At 37.1% G+C, this 15262-nt stretch overlaps 1 pseudogene; it reads right to left on the minus strand.

Moving 5' to 3' along the window:
• Positions 1–2769: 2769 nt before the first annotated feature.
• On the minus strand, positions 2770–10591 carry LOC125477199 (annotated as a pseudogene).
• Between the last annotated feature and the right edge of the window lie 4671 nt (positions 10592–15262).

Genomic DNA, 15262 nt, shown 5'->3' on the forward strand with positions numbered 1-15262 from the left:
TTCTATTTGAACTTAGTGGAATAAACGTCTGATTTTGTGATAGTGAACTACAAATGACTTGATCCCTATTGAGGGTACGTATGCAATCTAATGAGGAGGTTAAATGCAGCCACAGGGTAAACAAAAAATTTTCTTTGCAATTTGATTCTCAAATTGTGATTTGCCATATCTCGGAGACGGGGTATGTGAGATATACGAGTATTTGGTGACGTCATGTGTCAATCCTAGACGTATGTTGGGATCGGGGGCATGACAAGTGCTCTAAAGCCCTTATGGTTTGGGAGTCATTGACCTAAAACTCATTACATGGGTTGGATCGAAAGCTTAAGTGAACTAACATTGCAAAACCACTACTATTACTATAAAAAAAATTGAAAAATCGAAAAGAAGAAAAAAAAATAGTTATGTTTGAAGTTAGTAAGTATTAAATAAAAAGGATGAGTGGTAAGAGTTTTAGTCGAGTCTCTTTAACCATGTTAGTTCACTTTACACCAAAGGAAGTTCATGAGTTCTTTTCTAATTAATTCTAAATGGCTTAGATTCTGTGCTGGTATTGGTTGGAATTTTTGAAAAGATGGTCTAATTTTAATATTTTCTATGGATTGCAACTTGAAGGTGAAAATTGTCTTAATCAAGTTTAGTTAAAGTTTTTAGTTTGTTAGTTTTTATTTTTTGTTTTTGAGTTTTGTTTTGATGAGTCCATATTATACCATATATTTTACTCTATTCTTAGTTATAGTTTATTGGTTATTTTGGTAGAATTTTGATACTTTGTTATGTATTTTCAATGTAGGGCATGCGACTCCCTCTTGAGCAACAAGTGATCAAACGGATGAATTTTGGAGTGATTCCAATTGAAGGATGTTCATGAGTCTTTCAAGATGATCGTTTCAAAATTCCATATTTTTCTACCAAGCCGTTTGACCATGGCGAAGAAAAGAAGGCCCACTGCGCAGCTTTTTCAAATTGACGTTTTTGAACGTTTTGGGTATTTTGGAGGTCAAGATGGAATATTTGGAGGAAGATTCGTTCTGAGGATTTCATGGGGACGATTTAAGCTTTCAAAAGAGACCTTTTGGGACCAAATCGGAGTTGATTTGGTTGGTCAAAAGTCTGATTTTGTGAGAAGTCCGAATTTCAGTTCAAATAGGAAATCTTTTATTTGCTAGTTTATTATTTTTATTATGTTTCCTAGTTTTATTCTAATACCTTTTCTAGGTAGTCTTTTATTTTGTAGTAGTATAAATAAGGCTTTTTAGCCATTAGGGTTACAAATGCATTATTTTGGAGAATTTTAGACTTTTTACCTACAAGATGTTTTCTATCCATGTTCTTAGTAATATTTTGTTTTATGATTGTTTGTAACTAATTTCTTTTGCTAGAGCGGTGCCTTGAGCCTTACCACAATATATGTAGTCTTTATTTAATTGCTTATGATATTATGTGCATGCGTGCTTTGAATTATTAATCATTGTGTTTAAATTGTCTTTGTGTCTTAATGATTCGCGGCCATTAGGATGTTTAGATAAGTACTTGGATGCAATTTATGTTGGAATGTCATCCTGAAATTGAGGAATGCTTCTTATCGTTAATAATTGTAATTTCATTTAGGATGAACACCACGTCTTAATTGTTGCATAGTTTTTCAAGGGGTTTTCATAAAACTTAATGAGTCTTTTATGTTCATTTTTGGTCCGAACGTCCGGACAGGTTGCATGTTAGATATACGTTCTATGTTAGAGGTTCCAAATAGGACATATATTAGGAAAACCTAATCTTAAATATATATGGGTAATTCGTAAGTAATTGAAAGAACTACATATGATTGTTAAGGCGACAGCGGAACACCTCGTCTTTCATTCAGGAAAACAAATTTCACATCTAGCTAGAACAAACTCCATCCCTTTTGTGCAGCCAAAGCTATCAAAGTTCTAAACTAGTGCAAATGTTTCATTGTAGTTGATGAGTCAATTTATATAATATATTTTATACCCTATTTTATTGCTTATTTTGGTAGAATTTTGATACTTTGTTATGTATTTTCAATGTAGGACATGCAACTCCCTCTTGAGCATAAAGTGAACAAATGGATGAATTTTGGAGTGAGTCCAATTGGAGGATGTTCGTGAGTTTTTCAAGATGATTGTGTCAAAATTCCAGATTTTTCTACCAAGCCGTTCGGACGGCAGAGAAAATCAAACTTTTGACCGACCAAATCAACTCCGATTTAGTCTCAAAATGTCTCTTTTGAAAGCTGAAGACGTCCCCAACCTTAGCTTTGTATGTTAATTGTTTGAAAACTTAACTAGCTAGCGTTTGTGATCAATTTAATTATGGATTAAAGCACAATATGTTATGAGACATGAAGTTTGGACACGAGGCGATGTGTGCAGCTACGACATTCTCTTATTGCAAAATGTTTAAAGACCAACAGATAACATGTTTCAACGATCTTCAAACCTGCATAACTTTGTTAAGGCATCTGGTAGATATTGTCGATTCCTCTCTTGTTCAAGAAAATGTTAGAGGGTGATCAGATGAATGCTAGTCATCACATTAACGAGGATATCACCAGCATTGGCATATAATTTGAAGAAATCATTGTTTCGATTTTAGAAATCGGCGTTGCTTGCTCTGCAGAGTTGCCTAGAGAGAGGCTGGACACTAGTGACGCAACACAATTGTCTCGGATCAGAAAGAAGCATACTGAGCAGCATTGGCATGTCAAGTTAGTAATGTTTCTTATGTAAAACTAACTTTTCCTTCGTATATTGTTTGATCAATAAACACAGAATTACTATTTGCTCGCAGATTACAATCTGTTCCCTTCGATCAATAAAAACAGCATTACTCAAATCTTTGTAACTACATTCTTAACCGGAAGCCTTCTCACTTTCTACTGTCTAGCTAAATTACCTAAATGTGATACACATCAAAACATACATTTCCAACATGTAAATGAAAATCGAGAGTTAATACTCAAATAAGCGCAACTCAATCATCCCTTCTTTTCTTTTTAGGGAATACCAAGCAACGACCTTCCCTGATCGTAAAAGTCTCAAGGAGTAGCTCAAGCTGTATGTGAAATCCTCAATATGCGGAGCTTGTTTCCCGCGCAAAGAGTCAAGTGCAACCCTGGAATCCGCTCTAAAGACAATAGGCCCATAAATCTACAAAGGAAAGGTAATGTGTCAATAACAATTGGATTTTCATCCCAGTAACCAAAACATTCACGCAAGCCGCGTATGTTAATAGCCATATAAAGAAGCTTAGCTTTTCATCCTCTCATTTTAAAGTTCTACGCTGATCTAATAGTCGTACATTAAAGCACGTGAGTAGTAAAACGACGTACAGATGTATCAGCACAAAAATGACTGCAGACTATCGAAATCAGACAGGGCAGACACGTTTCCATGAGTACCAATTAGCAAATGACTATGCAGGCTTTGTAACACATTGTGCATAACTGCATTCAAAATCTCTCTTACAACTTAAGGTGTGAAACATTTAAAAAGTTAGGGAATAAATAGAAATACCTGCTGCTGAAAGATTAGATTGATCCTAGGTGAGGACATCGGATCTTTGCACTAATAGCAGAGTAACTCTTCAAACCATTAATCACCCTTTTAGCCAAAGCTGAAGCAGAACAAATATCCAGCCAAGCATCAATCCTAGTCAGATAACCGTAGAGCTCTCTAAATTTCCCGTGCTGGAAAGTATAGCAGAGAGAACCGAAAAAATCAGCACTGAATGGACTTCTCTTCTTATTGCTTCTAGAATTGTCCTCGTCCCCCTTCATATCAACTGCCACTGGGTTGTACCCATCCTGAAACCAGACAGTGCAGCTTCCACCTAAAATGTAATGGCACCATTGACCAGAAGAAGTGAGAATGGCATTACAATTTCATTTTGCAAACAAAAGGGAACTATATCACTAACAATGATTAATGTTGACAATTATAGAATTTCGTATCTGACCTTACCAGGGCAAACGTAAAGAAATAGTTAAAGTAAAAACCTAAAGATACTGCATACTGTCGGCAACGGTTCTGGACTCATGAACACAAAACAAAAATATTGAATTGTTCTGTTAGAATTTGTCTCTAGAATTATTTTTTATTACTATTATTTTCTTTTACTGAAGTCACACGATATACATGTATAAGCTACACACATACAATATAAATGAAACTAAGAGGTACCAAAACACGTATACATGTATAAGCTAAAAATTATAAGATACACCTGAGTATTGGTATGAAACTTCCAAACAACTGTAATGAGATAATACAAGTTATCACAGAAAATATGAGTAACGTGTAAAATTACCAAAAATTCCAGATAATGCAGCATGAGGTTCTTTAAGACGCACATCATAATATGGCCTCTAAAACCAACCCTTTTCGTTCTATATCATGATGTCTTTTCGTGCCTCATTTTGCCTCCAAAGATCTTGGCTTTTTTCATAAGAAAAGGCAGCCTTTGCGTAGAATCCAGGCATTAGAGAAGTAGGTGCCTCATCATCTATGGAATTAACTGCCTGGGGATGACCACCGTTTTTATGTACACCAATGCGGTACCGCAGTCCAGATTCGGAAACAAGTGATGACATATCTAAGGAAATTGACTCAGGCACATCCCAGTATTTTCCTTTATGGTCAACGAACAGTTCAGGCCATGCAGCCTCAAGTGTAATATCATGGTAAGGAAGCTGCAAACATCTTAAAGGTTGAGAAAATTTAATACATGGCTCATAATTTAAACAGGATGATAAATAAAGGAAATAAAGGTACAGACATGAACTTTTTCACTAAAACAGCTTAGGCAGCACATGTGCAATGTTAAAGGTACAGATATTAACTTTTTCAGTACATGGCTCTTAATTTATAGACCTGAAACTTTCCAATTTTATCTATGTTCCGTGCAGTGCATATGTGCAATGTTATAAAGTCATGTAACCGATAAATAAAAGTGGTAAACAGAAGAAACTTGTAAATTAAGATGTTTGAAGCATGTTGATATATATGAACCTATATCCAAGGTATGTTCAGGAAAGAAATGAAAAAATTGTGGCCTCATTTGGTCTCTAAGATTGCATTGAAATGGACAACCCACTATATTCAAGGTATGTTGACGAAACAAATGAAAAAATTGTGGCTTACTTAAAAGTGATGAAAAAATTCTCACCATGCCCTTCTGTGCTCAACTTTATGGATGATGACAGAGACAAAAGAAGCTGTGTGCATATTGCATAATCCAAACGAATAAAGTGACTTGTCCAAGACATGCTTCGCCACATCTTTCAATGTAGGGACCTCCATCTGATCGGTAAATTCAGCTTTAATAGAAGAAAAGAGTTTCTTCGGGCGGAACTGCCCAATTAATCCAAGCCACCAATTTCACGCAGATCATGTAACTAGGGAATTAGTATGTCGGACAACTAAGAATGCTAACCGGATTTGATTAATGTCAACACATTTGGAACAGTAATTTCAAAAATACAATACATTTACACAGTACATTCATTAGCAAGGATATTGTTCAGATTTCAAAACATCGAAACAAACCTTTTCACCTAAGAAATCCCATAAAATAAAAATAAAGGATAATCCCAACCAGTGCTCTGATAAACCTCATAAAGCTTTGATGCTCTCGAAAAACATAAGAACCCGCTTGCAAATCAGTAAAATAACAAGGCAACAAAAAATTCATGCTTTATGTGCTATACCAATAGAACTAGGCAAACAAGCTTTTGTTTGGCTATCAAACTTTCCACTCAAGCTCTCTTTCTCACATCAAGTAATTCACCAATAACCCAAAGTTTATACAATATACCACCATCTTCCTAAATATTAAACAAAGAACAAACCAAAGCTAGAAGCAGAGGCTCCTTAGCAATTAGTAACATAAAAATCGTTTACAAAAATGCGAATTTGGAGAACAAAAAAAAAGTTCATTTGTCAGTAAACAGGAGACAAATTATCTTTCCTAACCTTTTTCCTTTACCCAATTCAACCCCATAACAACAATTTCAATTGCTCTTCTCTCCAAACTTTCCCGGCAACCAAACAAACAACAAACGAATCACACCCATTTCCCATCATTTTCTCAGCAACCATACAAACCACAAACCAATCCACGGAAACACGTAAAAGAAAAAAGAATATCCATTAAACGAAAAATAAAATAAATTTGAGAAAACCCAATAGGCAATAGCCAAGCAAAGAAGTTGTAGCAGTGTACCAGTTAGAGGTAGCTGGTCTGAGCAAGAGGGACTGGAGAGAGAAAGAACCCAAGTCCTTGTTAGAATTGGGGTTGTAGGAAGGTATAACACCCAGAAGAGGGAGTTGCTGAATCCTAAGGGCTCAGCTGGCTCGAGCACCGTCGAGAGGAAATGGGTCGCCGGGCGGAGCCCTTAAGGGTCTGAGGCGAAGAAACGTTCAAGTCCCATAAGGCTGAGTCCATTGCCGTCCTCAGGTTCGCCATTGTTGGCTGTCGAAAGAGTGAGGGAGCGCGAATTCTTTTTGGTTTCGGCTTTGGGGTTTAAGTGGTGGGTTTGTGATGGCTTTATTTGTCCCTTCCTTTGGGTCCTTATCTGTCTTGAAATGAGTTTGAACATGGTGTATCCTCTTTATCAAGTTTTGTGCTAATGACATGATATTAAGTGGAGAAAAACTTATGAGCAATAATTGTTTCATTGGCTTGAGACTCTACCATGGCGATGTATCACTGTCATAGAAGTACTTTGCGAGAAAGAGATTGGTGGTTGAGAAATCCGCAAAATCCACCATGGTGTAAATGGAGAAGGTGGTGATGGAGTGCTCATATGTTATGTTTCAATGAAGGATGGTACTAGTTTAAGGGAGGTGAATAGGTTCCAATTTATAAATTTAATTCATTTCGTGAAATTAATTTTCACATCCGCATTATATGAAATATCCTACCTAATAAACAAATAAAATGTACACACGGACGTAGGAAAATCCTCGGGCTCCCTCCCAAGTCAGGACAAATGAGGATGGAAAGACTTACAAAACTCATCAACTAGTAGGCAATTTTATCTCCATGCTTTGCTACTCAAACTCTCTTTAGCCTTCAAGTGGAAGTGGCACGATGCTAACGCAGTCAAGTGCAACCCTGGAATCCACTCTAAAGACAATTGGCCCATAAATCTTCAAAGGAAAGGTAATGTGTCAATAACAATTGGATTTTCATCCCAGTAACCAAAACATTCACCCCAGCCACGCATGTTAATAGCCATATAAAGGAGCTCAACTTTTCATCCTCTCATTTTAAAGTTCCACGCTGATCTAATAGTCGTACATTAAAACACATGAGCAGTAAAACGACTGTACAGATACATCAGCAGAAAAATGACTGCAGATTATCGAAATCAGACAGGGCATACACGCTTCCACAAGTACCAATTAGCAAATGACTATGCTGGTTTTGTAACATCTTGTGCATAACTGCATTTAAAAATTCTCTTCCAACTGAAGGTGCACAACATTTAAACAGTCTTTTGCACTATTAGCAGAGGAACTCTTCAAACCATTAATAACCCTTTTAGCCAAAGCTGAAGCTGAACAAATATCCAGACGAGAATCAATCCTGGTTAGATCACCGTAGAGCTGTCTAAATTTCCCGTGCTGGAGAGTATAGCAGAGAATGGATTTCTCTTCTTATTACTCCTAGAATTGTCCTTGTCTCCCTTCATATCAACTGCCACTGGGTTGTACCCATCCTGAAACCAGGCAGTGCAGCTTCCACCAAAAATGTAATGCCACCATTGACCAGAAGAAAAAGTGAGAAAGGGCATTACAATTACATTTTGCAAATAAAAGGGAACTATATCACTAACAATGACTAGGTTGACTACCCATTAATTTTTACAATTATAGGTCTTCTCTGGTGCAAACATCAGGAAATGGTAAAAGGACAAACCTTAAGAGATTGCATACTATCGGCAACGGACCTGGACTCATAAACACAAAACAAAAATATTGAATTGTTCTGTTAGAACTTTTGTCTCTAGAATTATATTTTATTACTATTATTTATGATGTTTCTTTTACAACAGGCACATCTACAACCACAGAACAGATGAAAGGAGGTGACATACTCATTACATGTACTGGGTTTAATATTAAAGTAGAAAACTACACATACAATATAAGTGAAACTAAGAGGTACCAAAACATGTATACATGTATAAAAACAGGCAAATGTATAAGCTAAAAAGTTAGACGTATTGCACCTGAGTATTGGTATGAAACTTCCAACAAAAAAGTAATGAGATAATACAAGTTATCACAGAAAATATGAGTAACGTGTAAAATTACCAAAAATTCTAGATACTGAAGAATGAGGTTTTTAAGACGCACATCATAAGATGGCCGCCAAAACCAACCCTTTACTTTCTGTATCATGATTTCTTTTCGTGTCTGATTTTGCCTCCAAAGATCTTGGCTATTTTCATAAGAAAAGGCAGCCTTTCCGCAGAATCCAGGCATTAGAGAAGTAGGTGCCTCACCATCTACAGAATTAACTGCCTGGATGTTTTTATGTACACCAATGCGGTACCGCAATCCAGATTCGGAAACAACTGATGACATATCTAAGAAAATTGACTCAGGCAAATCCCAGTATTTTCCTTTATGGTTAACGAACAGTTCAGGCCACGCAGCCCAAGTGTAATATCATGGTAAGGAAGCTGCAAACATCTTAAAGGTTGAGAAAATTTAACGCATGGCTCTTAATTTAAACAGGAAGATAAATGAAGGAAATAAATGTACAGACATGAACTTTTTCACTAAAACAGCTTAGGGAGCACATGTGCAATGTTAAAGGTACAGACATTAACTTTCCGCTTTTATCTATGTTCGGTGCAGTGCATATGTGCAATGTTATCAAGCCATGTAACCTATATTTAATGGTGGTAAACATAAGAAACTTGTAAATTAAGCCGTTTGAAGCATGTGATATATATATATATATATATATATATATATATATATATGACCTATATCCAAGGTATGTCCAGGAAAGGAATGAAAAAATTGTGGCCTCATTTTGCCTCTAAGATTGGATTGAAATGGACAACCCACTATATTCAATGTATGTTGACGAAAGAAATGAAAAAATTGTGGGTTACTTGAAGGTAGGAGATGGATTATTTTCCATTCCAATCTGCCAAAATGGTAAGGATCAGAAGGGATTATTTTCCATCATGTCTTATCCCCCTTCTAATCCCCTCAATATGAAAAATCAACCTGTGTGCCTTGTGAAAGAGCATCAATTTGATTAAAGGTCAAAACTAGGAAAGCAAATGTGTGCCTTGTGAAAGAGCATCAATTTGTTGCGGTGTCCTTTTTTCTCACCATTCCCTTCTGTGCTCGACTTTATGGATGATGACGGAGACAAAAGAAGCTGTGTGCATAATCCAAATGAATAAAGTGACTTGTCCAAGACATGCTTCGCCACATCTTTGGATGTAGAGACCTCCATCTCATCATTAGTAAATTCAGCGTTAATAGAAGAAAAAAAGTTTCTTCGGGCGGAACTGCCCAAAACTCAATGCATTTGGATCAGTAATTTCACAAATTCAATGCATTTACACAGTACATTCATTAGATACGATATTTTTCAAATTTCAAAACATCGAAACAAACTTTTTCACCTACGAAGTCCCATAAAAAGAAAAGTTGGATAATCCCAACCAGTGCTCCCATAAACGTGATAAAGCAAAGGAAACTTTGATGCTCTCGAAAAACATAAGAACCCCCTTGCAAATCAGTAAAATAATGAGGCAACAAAAAATTCATGCTTTATGTGCTATACCACTAGAACTAGGCAAACAAGCTTTGTTCTGCTGTCAAGCTTTCCACTCAATCTCTCTTTCTCACATCAAGTAATTCACCAATAACCCAAAGCTTATACAATATATACCAACATCTTCCTAAATATCAAACAAAGCACAAACCAAGCCTAGAAGCAGAGGCTCTTTAGCAATTAGTAATATAAAAATCATTTACAAAAATACGAATTTGGAGAACAAAAAAAAAAGTACATTTCTCAGGAACAGGAGACAAATTATCTTTCCTAACCTTTTTCCATTACCCAATTCCACCCCACAACAACAATTTCAATTGCACTTCACTCCAAACCTTCCCAGCAACCAAACAAACAACAAACGAATCACACCCATTTCCCATCATTTTCTCAATAACTATACAAACCACAAACCAATCATCGGACACGTAAAACGAAAAATTAAAAAAAAATTGAGAAAAACCCAATAGGCAATAGCTAAACAAGGAAGTTGCAGCAGTGTACCAGTTAAAGGTAGCTGGTCTGAGCAAGAGGGACTGGAGAGAGAAAGAACCAAAGTCCCTGTTAGAAGTGGGGGAGTAGGAAGGTAGAACACCCAAGGGGAACCCATTTCCCAAAGAGAGAGTTGCTGAATCTTGAGGGCTCGGCTAGCTCGAGCACCGTAGAGAGGAAATGGGTCGCCAGGAACGACCTTGGCGGAGCCCTCTGGGGTCTGAGGCAAAGAAATGTTCAAGTCCCAGAAGGCTGTGGATTTAGAGCAGTTCCAGCTTGGGAATCCCAGGCAATACACTATACTATTCACATCTAGTGAACAGTAATTATCCTTAATGAGCAGTAATTGCCTTTTACATCTCTACCATTGCACTTTAATAGCCCTGACAATAGGTAATAAAATATTGGTATTTTTTTTATTTATAAAATAATACAAAATAATTTTATTTGTAATTTCGAATAAGATTTTTAATTGTTCTCGTTGCACCACGTGTCATAAAATTCGAAAAGACAATTATTGGTGATAGATTTCCGATAAGATTTTTAATCATACTCGTTGCGCCATGTGTCATTATCCGAAAATGCAATTATTAGTGATGGATTTCCGATAAGATTATTAATCAATCACGTCGCGCCACGTGTTATAATCTGTTTACAATCTTTGAGGATAGATTTCCATCAGATTTTTAACGAATGATGGCATGCCACGTGGCATTATCTACAACCTAATCCTTTCTGAATCCTCCATATAATCCACCATCCATCCTCACAAATCTCACACCAATTTTCTCAAGATCTCTATCATTATTCATAGTTTCTGCTTCCTTCTTCACCAAAATCTCTATCATTATTCATAGTTTCTGCTTCATTTTTACAATGTCTTCTTCTTCAAGGATGTTATGGGAAATCGATCGGCAAAAGAAAAAATTGTTTAACCAATCAAAAGGAATGTTCAATCTCCAAGTAGCCCAAAATGAGAGGGAAGAGGATGAGGAGCGTTGAAGGAGAGATGACGAAGCAAGAATGGGTAGAGCCTCACATTCCAGTCGAGTCATCCAAGCTGTGGGTTAGATCTGCAAGCCCAACAGTTTCGAAAACCTTGATAGAAGCAGGCAACGACGAGGTACGGAACTCTTGGACAATTATTTTGTCCATAATAATGCATTCCCTGATACGTACTTTAGACGTCGTTTTAGAATGGAACGACATTTATTCAACAAAATCATGATTGCTGTTTGCAACCATGATTCTTACTTTGTGCAAAAGAATGATGATTTTGCTGCTATAAGTCTCCTTCCCCAGCAAAAAAGTATTGCCGCCTTGCGGATGCTTGCATATGGAGCATCTGCAAACCAAGTGGATGAGATAATAAGGATAGGGAAATCAACCATTCTTGAGTCCCTGATGAGGTTTTGTGGAGCAATCGAATCTATCTACACCGCAAAGTACCTCTGGAAACCTACTGACATGGACTTGCAAAGGCTTTTGAAGAAGGGCGAGATGCGAGGTTTTCCTAGGATGATTGGAAGTATCAATTGTATGCACTAGACGTGGAAAAATTGTCCAAGTGCATGGCAAGGTGCTTATGGGGACAGAAAATGAGCAAAAAGTATCATTTTGGAGGCAGTGGCATCTTTTGATACGTGGATTTGACACGCCTTTTTCGGGGTTCTGGGAGCTCAAAATGACCTCAACATCCTTACCCAATCCCCAGTGTTCAACGATGTCCTGCAAGGAAAGGCACCAAAAGTCACGTACTGCGTCAACAAACATATGTATGACGGGCCATACTACCTAGCAGACGGCATTTACCCAAGGTGGTCAACATTTGTCAAAACAGTGCCACGTCCGGGAAGTGCGAAGGAAAAACACTTTGCAAGCTGTCAAGAGGGGTGCAGGAAGGATGTGGAGCGTTGTTTTGGTATCCTCCAAGCTCACTAGGCGATCGTCAGGGGTACTGCCAGATTGTTTGATGTAGAGTCACTTCGATCTATCATGATGACGTGCATCATTCTTCACACCATGATTGTCGAAGATGAGTACAATTATGATATCGTTGATGAAGATGAGCCAGACACGATGAACAATTCAAGAACATGTATATATAGTGCTCATGAGGCCACTGAAGAACACGTGCAACATGAGCCATTAGAAAAGGATGGACGTTACAGTGAATTGATCATTCAATGATATACTACACTTCAAAGGCCATATATGCACAATGACTGGCAAATTGATTTGATAGAGTACTAGTGGGAATTGAAACAAGCTCAAGATACTTATGTTCATTTGGTGTGTTTGTTTGTTTTTTTTTTTTTTTTGGTGTGTTTATTTAATTTTATTTGGTGTGTTTCCTTTAGTTTATTTAGTGAGTTTTTTATTATTTGGTATGTTTATGTAATTTTATTTGGTGTGTTTAAATGTTTTTTTGAATAATTCTCTTAGTATAAATAAATTACCAAATTAAATAAAGTACTAAAATCAATAAATTGGAAACAACATAAAGTACTCTATTCAATAAATAAGAAATTACAACACAAAGTGAATGGAAAATTATGGGCTCCGATTACAAAAAGTACTCTATTCATCATTACTTAACCAATTTGTGGTGCTAGGATGATCTTCTCTTGTCGTGCTAGGATCATCTCATCTTGCTCTCGCTTCTCTTGTACGCCTCCTTCGCACCACTTCTGCTTTCTCTGACTTCCAAAAATATTTAGAATTTGGAGACTTCCCTTCTAAAGGCATGTTGATAATGTCACGATCTCGTTGAGCCATTCTTTCTTCTCTAACATGTTCCCTTTGTTGCCTAAGTAGCTCTCTTTCTCTCTCATTAGCTTGAAATGCTCTCTCAACAGCTGCAGCATTTGCCTCCTCTCTAGCCTTATCAGCCTCAAATTTCGCCATTTCCCGGGCCAAAGTCAATTCACCTAGGCGAGCAAGTTCTTCCATATACTTTGCATAATCATTCTTCGACGCACTCCCTTTTCTCTTTGAAGCCTTCTTACCTTGAGGCCTAATTGGATAACGGGTCGATCTCGACGCTTGTTCAGGGGGGCGTTTCGGGCACTTCTTTTGCTTCATCTTCATGAACATACGAGCCATGATTAAGTGTAGAGTGTAGAGGGGTGTTGTTCATGAAAACTTCTGGACCAACATGCACAACTTTGAATTTAGGACAATCTTTGACAATATTCCAACATTCCCACCGGTTAAATGATTTATTTTTTGTTTTGGTTTTGGCACCATACCAAGCTTTGCTTGAAGTTGCTACACAATGCGGGATAAGAAATAATTATAATGAAAGAAGGTAACAAATAAATATTACAAACAAATAATTATAATGTAAATTTGGGTATAGTACAAACAAATAAATAATATATTGTTTCCTGATCCGCGTAATTTTCCCCACTTCAAATATTAGTACTAGCTTGTGCCAAGGCATCTCTCCACGTACTAAACGATTGGCTAAGTAATTTCCAACGACTGGACGTCGATTCTTTGGTTCTTTTCCCACCCATTTTCTCAAGATAATTGGTATGAATAAGATTCCACATTTCTCGCAACTGCATCTCATTACTCGTAAGCGAACTATGAGTAACTTCAACCCAGCTAGTACACAACTCAATATCTTCAAGAAGCGTCCAATTCGTACCTACATCAGTAGTCATTTTGTTGAAAAAAAATTGGATTGAAACTTTGAGAGAAAAATAGGAATGTGGTTGAAAGTAGTTGAGAAAATATGAAATTGTGGTATAAGGTAAATGATAATGAGAAGGCATTTATAGAAAAGTAAAAACAATTTTTTTGTTTTTTGGATTCTTATTCATTTTTTACAATTTTTTAAATTTTTTTATTCAACTAATTAATCTCTGCCGGTGGATTTAAAAAAAATTGAATTCCAACACTCCAGATTATGCCACGTGGCACAACGGTAATATTTCAAGTAACACTCCAGATTATGCTATGGATAGTTGGTTTGATGTGGTTTATCGCTACTCCAATGAATACAAAACACTCAAGTAACATGTACAAATTTCTTCTGATTTCACAATTTCCATGAATAATTCATGCTGACACACCCCGACCCAGAAAGTCCACTTGGACCCTGAATCGAGCTGTGCTGGCCGACACCTGGAAGGTGACGAAGCCATAAAATGTGATAGTGTATAAAAAGTGAATGAATTTGAATCTAAAAGTGTCTAAATACCAGAGTGCGCTACGAGTGGGAGCGAACCCATTTTACACGCGATGTCAGAGCATAAGTAAGGTACAGTAATGTGGGTAAGAATCATACCCTCAGAAATATCCATCAATACTAAAATTCGCCACAGATTCTTGTCGATACAAACTCAGCAGCTAAAACCTGGAGGGCACCAAATAGAAGGTGTGAGTAAGCAATAAACCAAGCTTCCCAAAGTTACTACCTCTCTAAAAGTAATGCCCCTAAATGTAAAACCCGTATCGTTTTCCATAAGACAGTACAACATATATACATATATCCAAACCATACTCAGAAATGACCAAAACCACGGTTTGCCACCAAATCCACCATACATTAATAAGTAGGCCAAATGAACTAAATCAATACAAAGTGATATATCAGTCAAAGTCATCTAAAATGACATGTACAACTTAACCGTATCTCATCAATCATGGCTAGCATATAAGTCGGAGTCACCTATAGTGACCTGTACGACTTATCCATATCTAGTCAATCCTGGCTAGCATATAAGTCGGAGTCACCTATAGTGACCTGTACGACTTATCCATATCTCGTCAATCCTGGCTAGCATATAACTCAATTAGTATACCTGCACACGAGTCGGAACCACCTAAAGTGGTCTGTACGACAGGACTGGGTGTAAATAAATACGCTCGAGTGCTACGATCACGTGAAGACTAGGCGAATAATCGCGGGTCACCTACGAGTCGGAAC

This window comes from the organism of the source record quoted next, unplaced genomic scaffold (genome assembly GCF_019419815.1).
Source record: "Pyrus x bretschneideri cultivar Hongxiangsu unplaced genomic scaffold, Pyrus_bretschneideri_v1 Contig200, whole genome shotgun sequence".
Classification (NCBI taxonomy): Eukaryota; Viridiplantae; Streptophyta; class Magnoliopsida; order Rosales; family Rosaceae; genus Pyrus; species Pyrus x bretschneideri.